General features: G+C 41.6%; 1 protein-coding gene and 1 long non-coding RNA gene across 4 annotated transcripts in view; both read left to right on the top strand.

Moving 5' to 3' along the window:
- LOC109961156 (uncharacterized) overlaps nt 1-7,001 on the top strand; it is a 40,623-nt gene extending 33,622 nt beyond the window's left edge. Inside the window, exon 3 of the long non-coding RNA XR_002275100.1 lies at nt 5,329-7,001. This is a non-coding gene — a long non-coding RNA (uncharacterized LOC109961156). The remainder of the gene's footprint in view (nt 1-5,328) is intronic.
- meis1b (Meis homeobox 1 b) overlaps nt 1-11,755 on the top strand; it is a 188,138-nt gene that overhangs the window by 41,051 nt on the left and 135,332 nt on the right. The window lies entirely within an intron of this gene.

The following is an 11,755-nucleotide window of genomic DNA, read 5'->3' as shown; positions in this document are numbered from 1 at the left end:
AAGTGATCTGCTCTATAATTCATGACCCAGCATTTTCCCTTTTCTCCACTCAAATTTTTTGTCTCTTTCCTAAAGATGCTGTAGTAACCCTCCTCCTCTGTCCTTTTTCTGCCCTGTGAAAAGGTACTGTAAGAGTGGGTGGGCATCATATGTGAATACAGATTGTGAAAGAGGGGTTTTGAAGATGTAATATATTCCGAAAAGAGCTGAGTGATGTCAAACATGGACAAAGAGGGTGTTAATGGGTTCAGCTGTATTTCTTAGTTTCAGTGAGGAATTCTGTGAGTACTAACAAGCCATTGGAACGCAACTGCTGGAAAAAAGTACAGTAGTGTTTCCCATGTGTTTTCACTAAAGAAAGTCAAAGTGCCTTCAATGTGGGCATGAAGGTGTATAGATTAGCTCGACAGAGGACACAACAAAAGTAATTACAAGAAGCTGTTTGCAAATGTTGACTCCTTAGAATTTCACTTTTATGACAATAGTTATAGTATTTTATAACTTATAACTATAACTTAACTATAACTATGACTTATTCTGGAGTGAAACTGTTGTTGAAAAAGGATTGTGATCAGCTAACCTTTTTCTATTTTGATCCCAGCCTCTTTATATACAGTACTTCCATTGCTACATGACACTGTGAGAGTACAGTGGAAGGCCGGTATAATACTGTCGTACACGGAAAATAATAAAATTCTCAAGCTACCTTGTTGTAAAGTCAAACCTTCTCCACTCTAAATTGTGTGTTGGTAACACTGTAAAGCTACTGTAGGTTTATATATGATGTAAGAGGTAATAGACTTCAGCCATGCAAGTTGTGATTTGTAGTTTAGCATCCAGTCGAACCTGTTGATAGCAACACTGCAATCATAACGGTTTACATTCTTTCATTTATTCAGTGATATAATTGTGGGCTGCAGGCATTCTCACAGAAGTGGAGTTGCATGCAGGTAACTTCTACTTTGCCTGGTGTCATTCAGCTGAATAGGAGATTATTGTGATGTTTATTGTCTTTCAGTCACTGATGGAGAAGGGTAATCAGTGAGCACAGGATTTGCATTGGAAATGTATTTTTAAGAGGGTGGCACAGCAGCGCAGTGGTTAGAGCTTTTGCTTCACAGCAAGAAGGTTCCAGGGCTGACCCGGGGCCTGTCTGTGTGGAGTCTGTATGTTCTCTCCGGGTGCTCCGGCCTCCTGCCACAGCCCAAAGACATGCAACTCTAAATTGCCCGTAGTGTGAGTGTGTGTGTGGTTGCCTGTCTCTTAAGTGTCAGCCCCATGACAGACTGGCAACCTGTCCAGGGTGAACCCCGCCTCTCACCCAATGTCAACTGGGATTGGCTCCAGGCCTCCCGTGACCCTATTCAGGAACAAGTGGCATAGAGAATGGATAGATTTTTTTTTTTTTTTTTTTTAAGATGTCGTGTTACTGAAAAGGAGCAGATAACTGAGCCTCTGTTGCTTTTGTTTTCCCTTTCAACTATCTTCACCAGCATCGGAAACTTGTAAGAGAAAACCCAAGCAGCCATTGCTTTGCTAACTTAAGAGTTGGGGAACTGTTACTCCCAAAAACCTACGCTTTGACTTTTCTACTTTGCTGTTACAAAGTTAAGTCAGTGGGTAGAAGGCATTTAAATCCTTACAGTATGCTTGAAACTAGTGTCATCTGTTATCTCTTGTCAGTGAATTTACTGTTTTCTCATTCTTCATGGCCACAACATCTGATAGGTGAACCAGTGCCTGCTCAGGTCATAACATTTTGTGAGACTCGAGTCTTTGGCACCGGCACCAGCACCCTTGTTGCTTCCTCAGACCCTCTTTGTCCTTCCCACAGTGGTGAGACTGGTTGTCTTAGAGTAGTGGAGTCACCCAAGCTACATTAGCTTTTGACCGATGGCCAAAGCAGCAGCTGTGTGTAACCACTGACACGCCAGGACACATGTTCAAACAAAATGGATGTCCAAGATACAGTTGATGAGCATGATATGAAAGGCAGGTTTTAAATGCACACGGGCTGTGTTGTATTCTGTCTTCTGTAGTATGGTTCATATTCTAGGTGATTACTGTAACTGCTGTTGGTCTTGTGGATTCAGTTACACGGATAAAGACATTAAGTTATGTTATTGTCATTGCTTTGGTGTTTTTGTACTGCACCTCTGAGAGATTGCAAAGAGCTTGGGTAGCACTCTGATGTACTACAGTTTCCTTAGATTTTCCACAGGTGTCTTAGCTTTACTGTTTGTGCTTACTACTGATTTCTGAAATAAACTTCTTTGTAAATGCCATGAAAAGTAAAACTTACCCATTCCTGTGCACTGCAAGATTATTTCATGGAAAATATTTGAAAAGTGTAAAAGCTTTAATGAACAGAGTATAGGTTGAATCACTGAATCAGATACTAAATGTAGCGAAATTGATGCAATTTATATGATATTTGATTATTATAACTTTTAAACAGATATGTCTACACAAAAACACAATAAGCTCATGATGCAGTTCACTCAACACCTTCCTTCCAGCCTCCATGACTCTTCTATGCCTCCATCCTTGAATCCCTACTGCCTCTCCGTAGCTTACAGCCTGACAGTGTCAAGTCTCATTGCCCTTCATGGGTTTGACATAGTGTTGAGACTTCAGCGCAACACTTAGACCCTAGATTTGTGGTTGTACAGTATGTGTAACATCCCACAGCACACACACACACTATCGCACACTGTCACTCTGGCCATGCCCACCTGCCCTGGCCTTTGCTGCCTTTCCACCAGCCAAGGAAGCTCATGCCTGGGCAGCACTCTGGGCTGCAGCCCAGCCTTTCACATTCAGGTCCAAGACCAAGAGGCAGGGCCAACAGCTGGCGATGTGCAGAAGGAGCCTGGAGGCTTCCACAGCAGATGAATCACCACAGATTAATATTTAACTCCAGACTCCTGCTTCCCTGTAGCAGCTCTCCTTCCTCCCCCTCACTTCATACCATCTTCCTTTCTATCAGTCCGTCCCCTAGTTCTGCAGGTATGTTGGCATATACTCAACAGAACGGCTGTAAGTATGTGACGGGATATAATATAACAGCCTTTTGTTTGCAGAATGTTCTCAATGGTACTGCATTCTAGGTTTTAGAGCACTATTAAATGCAAACTTTTGTTTTTTACTAATATCAGATCATATTTTTGTTACATTTTAGCCATTTAGAGTATATACTTATAGTTTGTGCAACCTTATGCAGTTCAGACTTGCCCCTCCTCCAAAAAAAAAACAAAAGACCCTGGAATAAAGGTTTAAGGAGCAACAAAGCATTAATGCAACAAACTGCATTATTTCAACAACTAGGAACTCCTGAGACATTAATTTAGATATACCCATACTGCTCTTGCTTTCTTGGTTCAAAAAGGAGGAACTTTAATTAGAACACGTTTTAGGAAGGGTATGCAGGGCTAGACCTGCTTCAGCAATACTGTGTGAAATTGTTTGAGTGGATGTGCGGTGGAGAGGAATGCTGATTTGTGCCATAGTAATTAAAATATTTTGAAATGTGTGTGTTTCAGTGTTTTTTTTTGTTTTTTTAATGCTCTCAGCTGAAGGGAGCAAAAGGCAGAGTTTCACACATGCTGTTCTGAGGCAGCTTTTTGTTTTGAGTACTACACAATCACAGCTTGGAAATCGATGGATGCTCTGATATTAAGCAGACGGTTTTTCAAATACAGGTCATGGCTGAAATAGAAATGTTCATCGCTGGTGTTGTAAGCCCAGTAGTGTTAGCCACAACTGGAGCCAGGCCTGTAATAGCATTCTCAGATGGGATCTGTTATGATGACTGCATGCCTGCCTCACTCCTTCAGCTCTGATTTAGCGATTAAAGCACCAGGCTGCTTTTCCTCTAGTTTTTTTTCCTCCAGACTGTCTCTCTCTATCTCTCTTCCTCTCTCCATCATAATCTTCCTTTAACCCTCCCTTTTCCATCTCCACATGTTTTTCTTCGCCATCTTGCTTACTTCTTTGTCTCTCTTTATCTGTCTTTATAACTTTTTTTTCTGCATTCTTCTCTTTCTCTGTGCGCATATACTGTATGTTTGCAAAGATATATCGGTCCCCTGTGGTTCCCTCTCATTCGCATGCATGTTCTGTTAGCTTCAGCCATTCGAGTGTACATAAAACCCGCTCTTTATGGCCAGACATAAAAGAGAAAGGAGGGAACAAGAAAAGAGAGAGATTTTCTTCTGTTCCTTAAAGAAGGGATGCTCTGATCTCACTTGTTATGGATTAACCTTTGAGGCACCCCTTTTTCATTTGGCACTTTCGCTCTTGTAACTTCAGACACAAAGGCAATTTTGTCCTGACTAAAAAGGCCAATCTACTGTTATCTGAGTCATGTTGTGACGGTGAATGAAATATAACTTTGTCTCTCTCGGTCTCACTCTTCACCCCCCTCTTGTCCCTTTATGACTGTGTTCAAGGGGAGCTCGGTGGCGCGTCGCTGAATAAGTAACCAACCAACAGGGCAGTGGAATTGTGGGAATTCATGGGAATCGCTGTGGGGACGGGGCTTCTTCTAGGATCACTTCCTGTCTGTCTGATTCAGGGACACTCAGGGGTGCTTGAGTCTCCCTCCACACCATCCCTGACAAGGCCTCAGCAGAAAATTTGTGTCTTTGTATGATTCGGGCCTGAATACACTGAGGGGCCAGCAAACTTTGGAGCCCCCATTGTCTTTCACACCGACCAGGGTCGGTCTTAAATATGCATATTCATAAGCAAGAGTTCAGTTTTCATAGTTCTCGCAACCCCTCCCCACCCTTTTATTCATCTTTTTATAATGTCCTTCCATCTCATTTTCAATTCCAACTGAAGCATTTGGCATATGAAAGGTTATTGTGTCACACCCCTAAAGGTTTTACAATGGTAGATAAAGAAAAAAAAATTATAATTACATCTTTTGCCTACATGATTCTGTGATTAGTAATGGATGATTATTTCTGGAGATTGAACATGTGTGGGTTGATACTATGAGGTGAGTCTCAGTGGGCTTCGGAGAGACAAAAGTACTTAACTGCTCAGTTTTTCATGAGGTCAGTATGATATTACTCTCTGTAGATAAATTGTGAGAGACCAGATCCTACGCTGTCTGGCACAGTGAGCCATCACCTTCTTGTCAGCACTCATACTTAGTGCAATCACGAACGCCCTGAAGATCCTGATCTGTCTCGATGAATGTGAAATGTGCCCTTTAAAAAAAGGCAGTGGTTTAATATCTCTGACATGTTTTAGTTGAGCAGCTACTCAGTGAAAATCAATGGTGCTGTTACTAATCATAGTTGGCGTTTTCTCCACCAGGTGATGAGAAGCAGCTGGGTGGGCCATCTGAATGGATACAGTTACATGTGAAGACAAGGCATGTCAAACTTGTACATTGCAGACAACTGTTGGGAGTTTTCCTTTGGAGAGCATGTAGGTGGACGAAGGGGAGCATATTGTTGAGTTTTATTTTAGCACTCCGCACACTGAAACACTACTGTAAAGAGTTTTTAGTCTGGATCCAAAACGGAAAATGTGCAAGAACATGGTACTGTAGATACATGCTGTGTTGTGGTGGATGCATTCATGGATGAGTGTACAGGGAAAGGTTGAATGGGAGTGTTGGGGAGTGCTTGTAGAGATCCAAGGATGCTGTATTATTGTGATATCTTTATTTCTTGCCTTATTGATACTTCCCAGAAGAGATAATTAAAGTTACCTTGCAACATTCTCTCAGTGAAACCTAGAGGAGCATGTGGGAATCACATAAAAATGGCAGCTTTTTTAATGGCAGTACTAATCAACTCAGTTTACAGTATGGAAACTTCGAGGACATATCGGTATCAGGTTTTTAATGCGTCTCTTATAGCAGTTATTTGGTGCTGATATTCAGAATTAATTTTTTATGCTAAGAAATCACACCTTATCATAAATGAAGCTGCAAACATGTACTCGGTATGCTTATAGGACACCACAAACTATTTTGGAAGTGTGGATGCCGATGAACAAGCTGAAGTTTCTCATAATTAATTTAAAAATGTATTGTCCAATGAAATAAATGTAAACAGTTTTTATATATGCTAGCTGTGGTCACAAAGGATTTTCCATCATGTCAGAGCTGGATGACTAATACAAAATCAGCTTTATATATTGTGAAGACTGCGGTGTATATTAGTATAATTCCAGCTAGCATGTTTTTATTTTCTGCATTGAAATTGATGACCATCAGATGAGTGTGTGAGGTCTTTCCCTGCCTCCTAGTGTCTGATGCACAGTGACAACAACATGCTTGTGTGGGTGGGCTCTGACATGGTGTGTGACACCAGAAATCTGGATACAATCATTACCAACGCATGGAGTCAAGGTCATTAGCTCCACTCTTCCTCCAGTGAATTGTGGGTCGTCTGTCACAGGGGCCCAGTGTCCGAGACTTGTCTTGGTGAAAGATGAAAAGGTCCTTGCACTCTCCAGTGAGTCGCCCATGAAAATGCCCGCGACAAACGACCCATGAGCAGAGACACACCTTTCATCAGTGAGAGTGATGGGATGTGTTTCTGTCTCTGTCTATGGGGGCAGTGTGTGTGTTTGCCCTGAAAATACCCTTCCCCATTCCTATGCAATACATATTGTCCCTTTTCCTAAAGGCAGAAAGGCCTTGGGATTGCTCAGGATGTTTTCATTCTCCCTGCCAACAGAAATCAGGCATCTCTGTTTAGTTAACATGTAAGAACAGACCAGAGTATCAGTGATTCACACTGCATAAGGCCTCATTATATAACCTCTGTAATATGGGAACAGAATCATAAGAAGGATGTTGATAATTAACTGATGAGTGAGTGTGTGTGTGTGTGTGTGTGTGTGTGTATATATCTATATACACACACATACACACCTGATACCTGTTGTATTAGAAGCTTCTGAGACCATAGTTTGTGGTGATACTGTACGGCGTTGCAATAACTTCTGTGCTATTACATTTACCTTGTATGTACTGTAGAAACATTTGTTCTGAGATGAGTGACATTCAGCAAAATAAAGGCAAAGTGAATGTTTTCTGACTTGCTTTTTTTTGTGAGGAATTGAAAAACCGCATTAATCTTTTTCCATAACTAATGTAATGTAGTTGTTTTGCTTAAGGGGGTGAAAATGGCAGCATAACTGTTAAAGGTCAGATAGTGGGTCTTTTGGACCTTTTTAATTTGTCACCAGTTGGAGTTTTAACTTAATTCATTTCATTCTTATTGTTTTAATCTTTGTTTTCCTCCAGAATAGATGTGACAGATTTTTATATACACACATGTCTTCTCTGTCTGTCTTTGATCCTAAATTAATAACGATTTCATTTCGTGACAAATCCCTGTTCATTTACTTATATAAAACCATCTTTTTTCCATTTTGAGTAAAAACACCGTTTTCCATGGCAACTAATTTGCATTCTGGAAACAGACGACCACAGATGTATAGGAACATGATTCATAAAATATTTGGTACAGTCTCTGGATATGCACAGTAATTACACCCTGAGTCAAAGCAAACATCGACTACAGCACGTGTACCCTCTGAAGGGCTGTGCTGTCTGAATCACCACAGTGCCTGAATATATAAATTATCAGTTTATTTACAAGCAGACAGTATATCCTGTATGTTTTTACATAAGCACGACTCTTTTATTTTCTGTCTTGCACATGTTCTGAGGTATATGCAAGAGGAGTGTACTGTAAATGTGCATGGCGGTTGTGTGCGATGTAATCATTTATTTACATATTCCAGGGATAATTTTTCATGCTGTCAGTGAGAGCAGACTCAGAATATGCACCAGAACTCCCAGCAAGGGGATGTGGCACTTACTAATATGCTTATTTGGAAAAGTGCAGCCAGCAATTTCCCCGTCTCATTTGGCACGAGGCTCCACCATTGAACTGGTTTCCATTAGGATTCACGGACTCTCTCCAGTCCTGTTTCAGTTGGTTTCTGTCATTCTTCCTCCCATGCTTCCTTCTTGTATCCCTCCCCTTTTTTCACTTAATTTGGAATAAATTGAGACTACCAGCCCTCCTTCCCTGGCGATTCTTTTCCTTTCCATCACTCTTTGCAATTTCTAACTGCTATCTTCCTTCACCCTTCCACCCTCTTTCTAACTTCCCGTCCACCTCCTCTCATTCTTAATCCACCGCTCCTGCACCTCCTTTCCCTCCTCTTTAGCAGCAGTGTGTGTAGATGGTGCTGCAGTATGCTCCGGGCAGAAAAGTAGGCCAGGATTACTCTTGCTGGCTTGTCCCCAGTGAAGCGTGTGTCTGCCTGTGTGTAGGTACAGTGTGTGTTCAGGCCTGGGAGAGAGTGGGCATGCAGGTTGGCCAGCCAGCAGTCAGAGTAGAGCTGGGCATATGGAGCCTCAGTCCTGGGCCAGCAGGTATTTTTCAGTGTCTGCCCTCGCCTCCTTTGTTTAATATTCCCCTGCTTCTTGGAGTTGTGGCTGCAGAATCCTGTTTGTGCTGCCAGCCCAGACCGGCAGTGTAGTATAAGCACAAATTAGTAGAAGTACAGATGGAATATGAGTTTTGTCAGTGGTCCAAGAGTTTATATAACAAAAAACAAAACAAACAATCAGGCACATTTTCAGCATTTATTAAAATTGTGTTGTGATGTGAACCTACAGTAAATTCAGGGAAGTCCATTTTAAGAATCGGTATTTGAGCCACATTTTGGTTCGAGGACATTGTCTCAGTGGAATATGTTTTTCTCTGAAGTTTTAGAGCATATTTGTGATGTGTGTTAAAAAGGTGACGGGGTAAGACAGAAAATTTATGTGTAGCATCACTGAACAGCAAAGAACAGTGCATAAAAAGACATGAACACAAAATGTCAAAGCATGCAATGATATAAAATGCACCCAGGAAAATTAAAGGTAGGATACATTTTAATAAAACCACTTAAACAGAAAAACAATGTTTTTACAGTGCAGTGCAAGATGTGTGAGAGTGAATTTGATAAAGTGCAGTAGGAAAAAAACTAATTCAGCCTTGATTTAGAAAAACTGAGAGTTGCAGCTAAAGATGAGGGTAAGGGGGCAGTTGTGTGATGTTCTGGCAACAGACTTTATTCATTTTTCAGACACTGTGTGATCCTGATGATTGCACACACACAGAGCTCATTTCCAGTCCTCATCACCTCAGACTTAATTGTTCTCTTAATTAGGTTACAGAGCAGTGCTTATGGCTGCAGGGAACTCATGTATGTACAGAAAGTGTGTGAGTGTGTCTATGTATATCTGTATGTGTATTGGTGTGTGCATGCAAGCATGTGAATGTGTGTATATGTCTGTATACATGTATTTCTGTCACCTCAGTGTAGTGCTTGGGGTGCCTGCAGGAAATGCAGCTCTGATGTGTGAGCACCAGCAGCTCCATAGAGAGTGATGCCTGCCAAAACCCAAATTCCCCTGTACAGTCTGACATTCACCGCATTCCCCCCCTGAACAACATCATCCCTGTGGTAGATAATGGTATCTGTCTATTTCACAGAATTATTTGGTAGCCTCATATCTTTCCCTTAAATTGAAATATGAAAGTGCGGCAGTTTCAAAACTATGTAAAAATATAAAAATGCAAATTCTTTCTCAGCAAACTGTTCTATAACTTTATAGGGAGTTGCCAGTCACTACCCCCTCTGAATGTCACTGCCATAGCTATCCGAGAACTGCCACCTTGCCCCCCAGAGTCACACCCTTTATAGTACTGTCGTGGATGGGTTTACATGCCCCCTGTGACCCTCTGGGTTGTGTTGTCTGACGAATCTGCTTTTTCTTGTATCTTCGAAGACAAATTACATTCCAGTCTATGATGCAGCCAGTCTACAAGCTGTTCACAGATCCTTTTGGAACGATGCAGCCTACAGCACAGTGCCTGATCTCTGGGCCTATACCCATGAGGTCCAGTCAGGCTCAGTCCCACCTGCTGCCATGTGGACTGCCCACCTGCAAACTTACATATTGCAGTTTGGTACACTGCAGGTCAGGCAGCAGGAAGGAGTGAAGTCTTGGGATTTTGTCTCTTGTCTATGAAAACTGGTGACTTTTTTATTGGCACCTGTTTGTTGCTGAAGGAGCCACAGCTTGTGTGATAAGTAAAAAGATACCGACTCACCTCCAGATAGGGGCTGTTGTTGAAGGAGAAGCAGAACATGGATGGATAGATGAACCGACTAAAAGATGAGTGAGAGGTGCCCATACAGGAACATGACCAGCTAAGAGAGAGGAAGGCAGTAGATGCCTCTGCCTCAAGCTGAGACGTTTGTGGCCTTGTATTGCATTCAGTTTTGCACTGTTGTACTGTTGGTAACACAATCAATACCACTGAGGGTTTAATGAAGCACGCAAAAGATGCACTGTTGTACTGTTGGTAACACAATAAATACCACTGAGGGTTTAATGAAGCAGGCAAGAGTAAGTTTGTGGCTTTCCTCCTTTGCTAGCACATGGTCTGATGACTAGGTTGCTTTGGAATGGATATTCATTGTTCACAGTGGTTGAATTACCATAATTATGATGACCATATTCAGACAAACACCCTTTCTTCCATGGCTTTACATTTGTACTGCTTCTGTTGTGGATGTTTCTAATTCCCAGAGGATGAATCCTAATTTTTTGTTGGCCACAAACCTTCCTCTACAGCCTCCATTAGGTCACAGTTTCCCAAAATCTGACATGATTGGAATTCACAGCACATTCACAGTCCCCAGGGAATAACTTCTTTAAATTTTAATAAACCCATGACTTTGCCACCATCAGAACAAGCTAAACATTTTGACCAACATGCAGCAATGTTGAAGTTGCATCAGTGCATGTAAATCAGAATTGCTCCCGTGAAACTTTAAAAGCGATTTATTTACCAAAGAGTCTGCTGCTTTTTGAGAAGCGCTTCCCAGCATTGCCTCCAAGCTGCCTGTCATATTATCGTTGTAAGTCTAATAAAAACTCATTCTTACACAGTAATTCCCTGGTGGATGAATGATTAAAACTTGAAAATGTGGCTCTGACCAGGTGAAAGTGTTTAACTCCGGGCAACATAGATGTGCAGGTGAAAGTGTTTAGTGCTGGGCAATGCAGCCTCTTTTAGCCCCCTGCTTTTGCAGCTGCATATAATTATAGTTAGTCTTTTTCTCCCCATATTTTGATTGCTTCCCCATGTATGTGCAGATTAACCAGGAAAAGGACATGTTATACAGTATAAATTACCGTGTGCTCTATTCACTTCACTCTAATACCCTCACTGTGAGCACACTGTCTTTTTGTAATAGCAAATCAGAGAATAGCTATTATTGTAAGTAATTATGATTCATAATAACCCTTTATGACAGTAGCTTGTTATTCAAGAGTGCTGGAATATATTTGTTCCACTGTGACAATAGTGCAGAAGATAAAGGTAATAAAAACACCTAGCATCTTATGTCTCAATAATTCAGTTTCATTTGGAAAAAACAATCAATTTTATAACTTTTCCTTCTTGGGAAGGCGGTGGTTCCGTCAACCTGCAGCCTGTAGCTTTCTGCTAGATAGTTAACCATCATTTTACCCAGGGCCTGAGCTGCACTGATAGGGGATAAGTTAGCCTTTGATGGGGCAAGGCAAGAGTGGCAGTTCCTAATCAGGGGCCCTGCAAGTTGGGTGGAAAACACCTGTTCTGGGTACAGGTGTACACCCCGGCACATGGCTGCATTCTTCTCCTCTTTGTCCGGATCTCTCTCCTTC

This window comes from Monopterus albus, unplaced genomic scaffold (genome assembly GCF_001952655.1).
Source record: "Monopterus albus unplaced genomic scaffold, M_albus_1.0 scaffold52.1, whole genome shotgun sequence".
Classification (NCBI taxonomy): domain Eukaryota; kingdom Metazoa; phylum Chordata; class Actinopteri; order Synbranchiformes; family Synbranchidae; genus Monopterus; species Monopterus albus.
This window is presented reverse-complemented; position numbering and strand designations above follow the sequence as displayed.